Source organism: Akebia trifoliata, chromosome 16, assembly GCF_017979445.1.
Source record: "Akebia trifoliata isolate Shusen 1 chromosome 16, ASM1797944v1, whole genome shotgun sequence".
NCBI lineage: Eukaryota > Viridiplantae > Streptophyta > Magnoliopsida > Ranunculales > Lardizabalaceae > Akebia > Akebia trifoliata.
Window position 1 is genome coordinate 12,656,409 of NC_141390.1, and position 10,904 is coordinate 12,667,312.

Here is a 10,904-nt window from a genome sequence, read left to right on the forward strand (position 1 = left end):
TCCCCCGTTTGTTTCCTCAAAGCTTAGTTCATTATTCTTGCACCCTGGGCAGATAGAATAGAACTTCCTAAAAAAGAAAAAAAATTAGTTCATTACTCTTTCACTCCGAGTAGGTAGAGTAGAACTTCCCAAAAAAATTTAGTTTATTACTCTTTCACCCTGGGCAGGTAGAGTAGGACTCCCAAAAAAATTAGTTCATTACTCTTTCACTCCGAGTAGATAGAGTAGAACTTCTAAAAAAAATTAGTTCATTACTCTTTCACCCTAGGCAGGTAGAGTAGAACTCCCAAAAAAATTAGTTCATTACTCTTTCACCCTGGGCAGGTAGAGTAGAACTCCCAAAAAAATTAGTTCATTACTTTTTCATTCCGAGTAGGTAGAGTAGAACTTCCCAAAATAATTAGTTCATTACTCTTTCACCCTAGGGAGGTAGAGTAGGACTCTCAAAAAGCTTAGTTCATTACTCTTTCACTCCGAGTAGGTAGAGTAGAACTTTCCCAAAAAAAATATATTAGTTTATTACTCTTTCACCCTAGGCAGTTAGAGTAGGACTCCTAAAAAATTAGTTCATTACTCTTTCACTCCGAATAGGTAAAGTAGAACTTCCCAAAAAAATTAGTTCATTACTCATTCACCCTGGACAGGTAGAGTAGGACTCTCAAAAAGCTTAGTTCATTACTCTTTCACTCAGAGTAGGTAGAGTAGAACTTTCCAAAAAAAAAAATTAGTTCATTACTCTTTCACCTTGGGTAGGTAGAATAGGACTCCCAAAAAAATTAGTTCATTACTCTTTCACTCCGAGTAGGTAGAGTAGAACTTCCCAAAAAAATTAGTTCATTACTCTTTCATCTTGGGCAGGTAGAGTAGGACTTTCAAAAAATTAGTTTATTACTCGTTCACCTAGGGTAGGTAGAGGAAGACATTCAAATTTTGCTCAGATTATGCTTAGTTTTTTTTCTCAATCTTTGCTCAGTTTCACATAATACATACACTCACACTTGCACTTTTTAGTCAGGGAGAATTCTCTAAAATTCAAGGATCTGACACTGTCAGTGAGAGCTCACGCTCAAGGACCCGATAACTTTTTAGTTCGGGGAGAGTTTTACGCTCAAGGATCTGAACATCCTGACGAATTGCTAAATCAGGCTGCAAAATGAACTGTCACTGACTTTGACATTCGGATATCGCACTATCTACCAAAATAGATTTGCTATCTAGTTTGCTTCAACCCTCTGTCAAAGAGGGACATCTGTAGACACCTCATTTTTGCACTCGCCTGATTAATCAACTCGTCAACCCGATCGCAACGGTTCCCAATGATGCATGTTTATTCCATTACTTTATTTTGTTACCAGAAATATTTCAGAAATCCAGATGAGGTATCTCGAACTGACAAAACTGTAGAAACCACACTACGCTAGGAAAATATAATCCCAGAAGCTTAGAAATCATCATTTTTCAGATAAAAAAGAAGTTTTACGATAAAAATCACTAAAAATGACTAAATTACCAAAATACCCCTAACATCAAAATGACCCTAGAGCCTACGTTACGCTTAAGAAAACTCTCTCAAACACATAAAACAACAAATCAAAACCAAATAAATCATTTCGTCAATTTTCATAAAATTTGACAAAATTATGAAAATACCCCTCATAAAGTTCACGACCATTTCACACAAAAAAATTCATAAATGACACAAATCAATATTTCCATCGAATTCCTTACAAAAAATTGATTCTAAAATATCCTAGAACATAAAAAATCGACTTAAAACGCGAAAGGTCCTCTCCAAGGGCAAAACGATAATTTCACAATTTTCATAATTAAAATTTTTTAAATTAATAAATAAAAATTAAATAATTAAAGTGAAACATAAATTAAATTAATTTAAAATTTTGAACTAAAAAAATTGATCAATCAGGATCTCAGGAAAAATTGTTGAGGGTTCGCAAGATATTTCTTTAAGGACCCCTCTATTTGGGGGTCCAAAGAATTAAAGATATAATAGAGGGGGGTTCTCCAAAAAATTAAAGTCAATCAAGAAAGACTAAAGTCAAAATCTTAAAGTCAATCTAGTAAGACTAAAGTCAAAATTAAAGTCAATTAAGTAAGACTAAAGTCAAGATATTAAAGTCAATCAATTAAGACTAAAGTCAAAATCTTAAAGTCAATCAAATAAGACCAAAAGTCAAAACCCTAATAGAGTTCCAATTAAATAATAACTCTATTTAGCTCAAAAGACACCTAGAAGTCCTTCAAAAATACCCAGAAACTCATAAATAAATCCGAAGAATTCAGATCTAAGAAAGAGATACCTTAACTTAGAGATCAGAAATCAGATCCGGTGAGAGAACGAAGCTAAGAATATTGTACAAGAAGTTATTCTATCAGATCTGAGGGAAACGAAAATCGTTGCGTTTGGAAAAGGTAAGTATTTTTATATTTTTATTGATTAGGTCTTTTTAGCAATGTAGTTCTACTTGAGAATTAGTAGAGATCGGTGTTTGCCGGGCGGGGTTGGTGCCTATAACCTTTCAATTCCGTAACATGATCCCCGGACTTAATTTTTTATTTTTAGTAGATTAATTTCTTTTGCCTTTTAGAGTCAATGTTCGGTTCCTAGACCGTAATAACTAGGTGGCGGCTCCCAAACCTCAAGAGTCAAAAGCGGATCCGCGCACCCCGCGGATCGAGGGCGCTTTCCAATTCAATATTTAAACATGAGATGCTTGGGTTGCGCGATACTCAACTCAAATATTACAAATGATTAAGGGCTATCGATAAAAAAAAATGGACTAGAGCTTACTTTCCTGTCAAACGATATTGCATTATGACGACGAACATATCTGAATGTATGAACAAGGTTCTAAAGTTAGAAAGGAAATTTTCAACTACAATTCTGTTCATACAGTACATACCAAGTTGTTTAAGTATTTCTTTGAGCGGTCTGAAGAATGCAAAACATTCAAAGATCAGTTGACTTCTTTTGTTCTACGTGAAATTAAGATATTTGATATTCATCAAATTATGTGGATGTTCGTCAAACTGGAACGCATATTTACGAGATTGGTGTACTTAAAAATAGATATGTTGTCGATCTGGAAAGCTGAGTTGCACATGTCGTCGTTATGACCAGCTTAGTCTCCTATGGCTTCATGCCATTTCTGTCATCGAGTAAGGAAAAATGTCACCGTATGATTTCTCAGATGATTGGTTTACAGTTGATCGATACCGAGAAACATACAAAGATTCTATCAATCCCACGGTTGATGAAAGTCAATGAATTGTTAGATGTGATGATGTGATCGTATCCCCTCCAGATGTCTTAATTCAGCCTGATAGGCCAAAGAAAAATAGGTTCAAAAGTCATTCTGAGAAGTATTTATATTATAGATGTGAAAATTGTGGATGTCGTGGCCACAATCATAGGAGATGTGTGTACCCTCCTGCTTCATAATTGAGGTTGATTTTTACTCAAAAAATAGTTATGAATATTTTTGTACAATCATATTATATAATGATATAGTGTCAAGAGGATCTTTCTGACATTGTATAAAAGATATTCTAATATAATGTCAAAAGGATCCTTCTAACATTGTATAAAAGATATTCTGATATAATGTTAAAAAAATCATTCTGACATTATATCAGAATAATTGTATTCAAGTGTCCATAGGATGAAATGTAAAAAGAGATATTTTTGAGAAATAATGATCTTTTTATTTTACTTGAGGTGTCCATATGAATCATTATGATAAAATTAGTTATTTTTTATGAATTCAATGTCAAGAAGATCTTTCTAGCATTGTATTTATTCATTGTATTCAATTGTCCATATGATCAAATATTTAAGAATTTATAAATGGCTAAACATCTATTTCTTTTCAATCAATGAACATGTTTAAACAAATTTATATGTTTTTTGATCAATGAACATGTCTAAATAATCACTTAGGTATATGATTTTGATTTATTTTGTAAAATTATAAAGATATTTAAACAATCAATTGGATTATGATGGTCCATCATTTTGTTATAGTATAAAGAATCACTTATAAGCGTTTTGCAAACATGAACTTATTACTATATTTATGTATATTTTGATGGTTTAAATTTTGAACATTGTTGTGTAGGTATATTTGAATAGCTAAATACTATGTTGTGTTCATTATAGGTAAGTTTGGAATATACTCTACTTGGAAAGAGTGTCATAGGTATGTCGATGGTTATTCCGGAGCATGTTATAAGTCATTTAAGACCTTAGAAGATGCTAAGAAACACTTTCTTAATGATCAAGTTCGTGGTATTATCTGAATCAAAAGAAAAATGATAAGTTGGAAGCTTGTATGATGTCTTGTGTTTTGGTTGGTATTAGTATGATTTTATTAGCAATTATGTTTTTAGGTTTTTATGTAATATGATGTTATTAGGAACAAACTTTTAAAATGGTTGTGAATGATATAAGTAGATGTTTTATCCCCCCCAATAGTTAAATAATATTCAGTGAGGTGCCTCTATAAAAGGTAATTTATAGAATTTTTTAAAATGATGATACGACCACCCTCTGTTTTACACAATTCTTGAGTTACTAGAATAGATCTTTATCTCTATAAACCATATTACATTATCTAAAGAGTGATTTTTGTCCGTTTCTCCATTCTTTCATTGCTATGACATTGTCACGTACCTTTCATAATGAAATAAACTTGAATTTAAATTTGAGTTATAGGCTTGCATTGTCACTATCACTTTATTAACAAGGAAAAATAATACGTAATTACAACAGTTGAAGTGAGTTATATTAATAAACTTTATCTCCCATTTCAATAGTTGGTTCGTGTTAGTGAAATAATAATTGAAAAGTATTTAACCATTTTTATTAATAAAAACAAAAACATTTTGATCCCATTCTTTAACACATAAATAACAAAAAAATCCACATTTATATCACGCTCATACATCCTCTTACAAACATACTAGTGATGAGACTATCGTTGTTCTTCTCACCGGAGTTAATAATAATCTTACTTTTACCTTACTTGTGGGGCAAGTAGGGGATCGAACCCAAGAGAAAGGAGGAATAGAGCTAACCTAAGAAGATAAAATCTAAATTAACTAAAAGGAATTAAAATTATTTTTCTTTGTATTTTTGAACTTATAAGAAGATGTAAAATTGCTTAGAAAATAAACTAAAGTAAATGAAATTAAAAGTAAGTAAACTTATGAATTAAAACACCATTGGAGGTGGATCTACCAAAAACATGGTAATGAGTAATCCTAGTCTCTAGCATTTTATAACTTAATCATAAGGGCTTGGTGTTAGCTCCTTAGATTGAAAAGTTTTGCAAATAAAATGAAATAAGGAAACAAAAATAAAGTAGAATTCTTTGAAAACTTCTTACTACAAATTATCTAATTTAAGCACATTTTATCTTGATCTAATCTAAGCATAAAGTATCTATATTAAGAATAAAATGTGCAAGAAACTTAAAGAGAATTCATAAGCATTTTAAATAAAAGAAAGGCATAAAATTAGAAATAACACAAGAACTTGCTCTAGATTTTTTCACTCTCCAATGGAGGGGAACTTAGCCTAATATCATTGCGAGAGAGGAAAGATAAGAGATGAAAGAACTTTTCTTCATTTCATGGAGAAAATTACAACTTCTTCTTTTTCTACTTCTTACAAGACTATTTAATCAAAAGAAAATAACTAGAAAATGAAAATACAAAAAATAAAAGAATAGGCTAAGAGCCTTAGATTAAAGGAGTCTTGGATAAGAGAACCAAGATGGGACCCTTTCTCTAGAAATGAAGGCTCTATTTATAGAGAAAATATGTGTAGAAAAGTCTAAAAGTAGCCTCCACTTTTCTTTACACAAAAAGACAAAAGAGGAGAATATGAGTTAAGGATTAGGGCATTCCAAAGTGGGCCCAAATGCTTTTGTCTTGAGATTGTGATTCCAATTTGTTGAGATTGTAAATGAATTTATTTATATATAATTAAGCCTAATTAATATGCAACGTGGTGATTTGAGGCTTATCATGATTATTATCTTAATATGGATAAATAGGTATAAAAATCAAGATAAATATCCAAAAAATGTGTGTATAATTAAGTGTTTGGAAACATTCATTAACTAGGGACTACTATCTTGATTAATGTCGTTCTCCATATAATATGGAGAACGAATATTGTTACTTTTTAATACCTCATCTATAAAATCAAAGTTCACATTTGGATGTTCCGCATAATCAGATCATAGAATTTGTTGTCTACTTTTTGGATAAACATCCGTATATTTACATCATACATCTTATTAATGACACTTTTATAGTTGTCTGGGTTCTCCCTACTCATATACTCTCCTATCATTTTCGGAATAAATATGTACAGACTTCTCATCGTACGCCTTAGTTTCTTACCATCATCGAGCAAATCTTGTCAGAATACATTTTTCCTAGCCTTCTCATTTTTATCGATTGATTCGATAAGTTTCGTGTACATCTCAGGCTCGTAATAATCAAGTTTGAGCTCATCAACCTCATTCGATGGCATATTTGCCATGTTAAAACTTATTTTCCTTTGTAAAAATAACTCTGAAGGTGTTTGTATTTTTTAGGTAAAAACACCTTCTTATTTATAGAATCTTAGGCCCGTTTATTGTAAAATCATATTTCCTTTAATACATGAAAAATATAAAAAATAAGATATAATGACTTGACTTGACATCCGTGACACATTAATTATTTTGCCTAGTTTTGCAAAAAAAATTTTACAAAAAATCTGTGTAAATCTAAGTGATTGAATGACTTAACTTGAAATCTGTGGCACATTGATTCTTTTGTAAAATTTTGAAAAATTAATTTTTGAAAGATGTGTAAATCTAAGTGAGTGAATGACTTGACTTGACATCAGTGACACATTGATTGAATGACTTGACTTGACATCAGTGACACATTGATTATTTTGTAAATTTTCAGGGAAAAAATATTTCTAAAGATCTATATAAATCTGAGTGAATGAGTTGAATTGACATCTGTGATACATTGATTTAGGCAATTGAAATTTATAAATTTTTTTAATAAAATTGAAACATGTAGCTCCAAGTTTGAAAAAAAGGCAATGTGATAAGTATCCTTCTAACATTAATTTTTAAAAAAATTTAATTTATTATATTGAAAGGATTTATATAAACATCTCAGGTACAATAGAAAGATGATCATTTCTCATATAGGTCCTTCGTACATTTCGAGAAATTTTTTAGTTTCTTTGGGATATTTTATCCCTGAACATTGATTTCCTGCAAATTTGTATCTAGTTGACCATCATCTATATCTGCACACAATACAATATGACAAGAATGTTATAAGTAGAAGACGTTAGGGATATTCAACATATCTACAAATATTACTTATATTGATAGAAATAGTAAAATTGACATTTGCTTTTGACATTAGATTAGAAGTATTTTATTAAATGTCAGAAGGATTATTTTGACATTAGATCAGAAGTAATTTAGTCAATGTCAGAAGGCGTCTTCTGACATTAGATCAGAAGTATTTTAGTCAAATGTTAGAAGGAGCTTTCTGACATTAGATCAAAAGTATTTTAGTCATTGTCAGAAGGTTCCTTCTAACATTAGATCATAACTATAATAAAATTGACACTTGTTTGTATTTGTACCGATGTATGCATATCAGAAATGAAAATCTTAATTTATCTTTATATCGGTAGAACTTATTTGGTCCGGTTATAGTCTTTTAGATTGGTGTTAAAATACAAAAAAATTAAAAAAAAAAGACTTATAGCAAAAGGATTCCTATGCACATTTATACTCCGTTTGGAAATGCCATGAAAGGCTAAATTCATATTCATAAATAGGTTTTGATTTTGGAATTTCAGTGTTTGGGATCGATAAGAACTCGTTTTAGTTACCGATTTGCTCGAAAAAAACACCCAATTCTCTCGATTACCAACACTTCAACGAGCCTCCTCAAAATCACACATTGATAAAACTCTACCCAACTCTCCAGCTCTAGTGTTTGCAATCCAAGATTTAGATTCTTCAAAAGAACTAGTCTCACAAGTTGTTCGAAAGATTTTGGAAGCTCATCTACTGATCTCTGCAATCCATTTGGGTAATTTTGTATTTTATTTGTTTCAATTTTCTTTATCTTTTGTTTAAAAGTTGTGTTTAGTTATTGAATGAGCTTGATTCATGAACACTGAGATCTAACATACAAGGAGATTTGACAGAAATTGTAGCCATTGTTGATGTGGTGGGCAAGTGTGAGGAGTTGTTACGATTAGGGGAAGTGTACTATAGAGACATTGACTATGGATTACCACAGAGGAGCTAGGGTTGAGGCGAGGATAGCTAGGATCTTTAAAACCTATGGACTTCGTATGTGCATCAACGATAGGTGCGTTGTTAGTCATTTTGTTGCTCAGATGAGTTCTAACTTTTATTTTGTTTATTGATAATTAAACAACATTTTAATATTCAGCAAGTTGTTTCAGCAATAGCAACTTTACATACAGTTTTTCCAAACAGAACATTAATCCTATAGAGAGTTGAATACAATAAAAATTATTGCTAAAATAATTACTACCTTGATGACTAAAATAATATCCACAAGTGCATTAGTCTGCTAATTATAGAGCTAGCCAGTATGAGTCATATGTTGACGGCTCAATGTTGGCCACTGAAAAAAGCTTGTACCTGCACTTTGTTTTTCTCTGAAAATTTTGAAGGCATGTTTTTAAGAAAATGTATGGAAATTGCTTGGCAAAAAGAATCGAGTGTCAGTACTGTTAATCGTGGTTTATTTATATACTAAATTGAGAAGAATTTTGATAGAGATGCTGAAATGCATTTTGTTATTTCACTTGATTTCTATTGGATTGTAACCTTCTTTTAGTAGGTACTTGTGTCCGAATGATCCTCACATTTTCTGTTGTCTATTACTTGCACAGATATAAATCATTCATTGAATGATAAGTTGCAATCTTATGACTTTTTTATCATTTTATGACACTTCTTTCCTTGAGAATTTGTTGAGTTGTATCAAAAGATGTTACGATAAGAGTTAGTTTTGGTTTGTGATGCTTGTGGTCATAATCTCTAGTAAGAATTTGTTGGGTTGGTTTCAGCATGGCATTGAGTTGTTCATTTGCAAGGTTGATTATGTCCAATGGTTATAGCCATCTGATCAATGGAATATTGGATTGTTATGCCCTCTTGCCTAGAATTTATATGAAGGTTCTTGTCTGAATGGTTATTATTTAGTCAATGATATGCATATTTTAAGCCTTTTGACATTAGATGAGAACTATTCATTAAATCTGAGGTACGTTATTCAATATTCAATTGTGTTGTTTGAGATTCAAGTCCTTTGTGGGATTTCATCTTTGTAATTGCTAATTATTTTCTATTAGACATTGATAAAATTGTTATATTAATAACTAGCAAAAGACTAAATGGTGTTCTTTGATCCTCTAAGTAGTTGATATTGATATTGAAAAGTGAATATCAATATAAAGATTTTGCTTAGTATACAAATCTTTTGTAGCTTCAAGTGAAATACTTTGTATATCTTCAAGTTTAAATGCTAACATTAACGCACTTTATATGACTCACGTTATTTATTGTAATAGCAGGTTCCAAAACAGGCAAAGATGAACATTAATTTTATTTTCGAAGGTAAGAGCTAAGGAGACCAGAGATATATAGGTGCATTTTAAAGGTTGCTCTTTGATCATCTAATCTATTACCCAAGTTACCAATACAACGTGAAGCAGATGAGGGGTGTTGTTGTAATTATCATTATAACAATTTTTTATATGTATATTAATCTACATATACTTGTTTTAAGGTTTGTAATAGATGGTAAAAATAGTCCCTTATTAAGTCCATTTGAAGGACTGGTTAGACCAATCAATATATTATTATGTTTTCTTTATTATTAGCTCTTAATTTTTCCCTTATTTTCTATGCATTTTATCTTTGAAAATTTACACGTCTTATTATATATTGGATAGTAAAGATGGGTAGACTAGTCATCTTCATTTTGTTCAATGCTTACCCGATTGGTGAATTGTTGATTTTCAGTAGTAAAAGTATGACATGCCATGGAAAATAATAAAAAATATGTTCTCCACCAAGTACGAGCTCAAAGATGGTATCAGTTATTACAAAAAATTAATTGTGTTTTCCATCAACTTATGTGGTGGTGCCCATAGGCTATTTGAGAATTTCCAAGAACTTGTGGGACAATCTGGGTCCAACTCGTTAGTAGGGAAAGTTGGTCTATATTTAAATATTCAATAACTATATGTATTCAATCTCATAGCTCTCATTTTATGCTTTGTAGTAGTCTATAAATATTGAGGAAAAAAATTTACAAAATTTCTTTGGAAGGTTTTTCAATATTTTTGCGAAAAAATATGTCAACTTCAAACTTTTATTGTCAAATTTGAAAATTGTGACATGAGTTCCTTTCTTTTTATTTTATTTAGATTAACTTTAAGAGAAGTTACTTAAAGATGATGCCTAACATAAAACTAATAGTACATTAGTTTAGAGTCCTTACAAATATAATCTTTAAAATTAGGTTAGAATACTTGTACAAGTTAAAATTTAAAACCGTGTAAGTGAATATGCCACATGAATAAACGACAATGGCTATAATCCTCAAAGGTATATGCAAAGAATGTTCCTCATTCCAAAAGATACTAAAAAATACTGTCATATATGGAATAAAGTTACATATTTATTTTCTTCATTAAAGGCGATAATCATTATAAAGTATCAATTAATAAATATTATCAACTGTACTAACGACCTCTCTCCGATGGTCTCAAATACAAAATAAAGGTAGTATATGCACATTGTAGC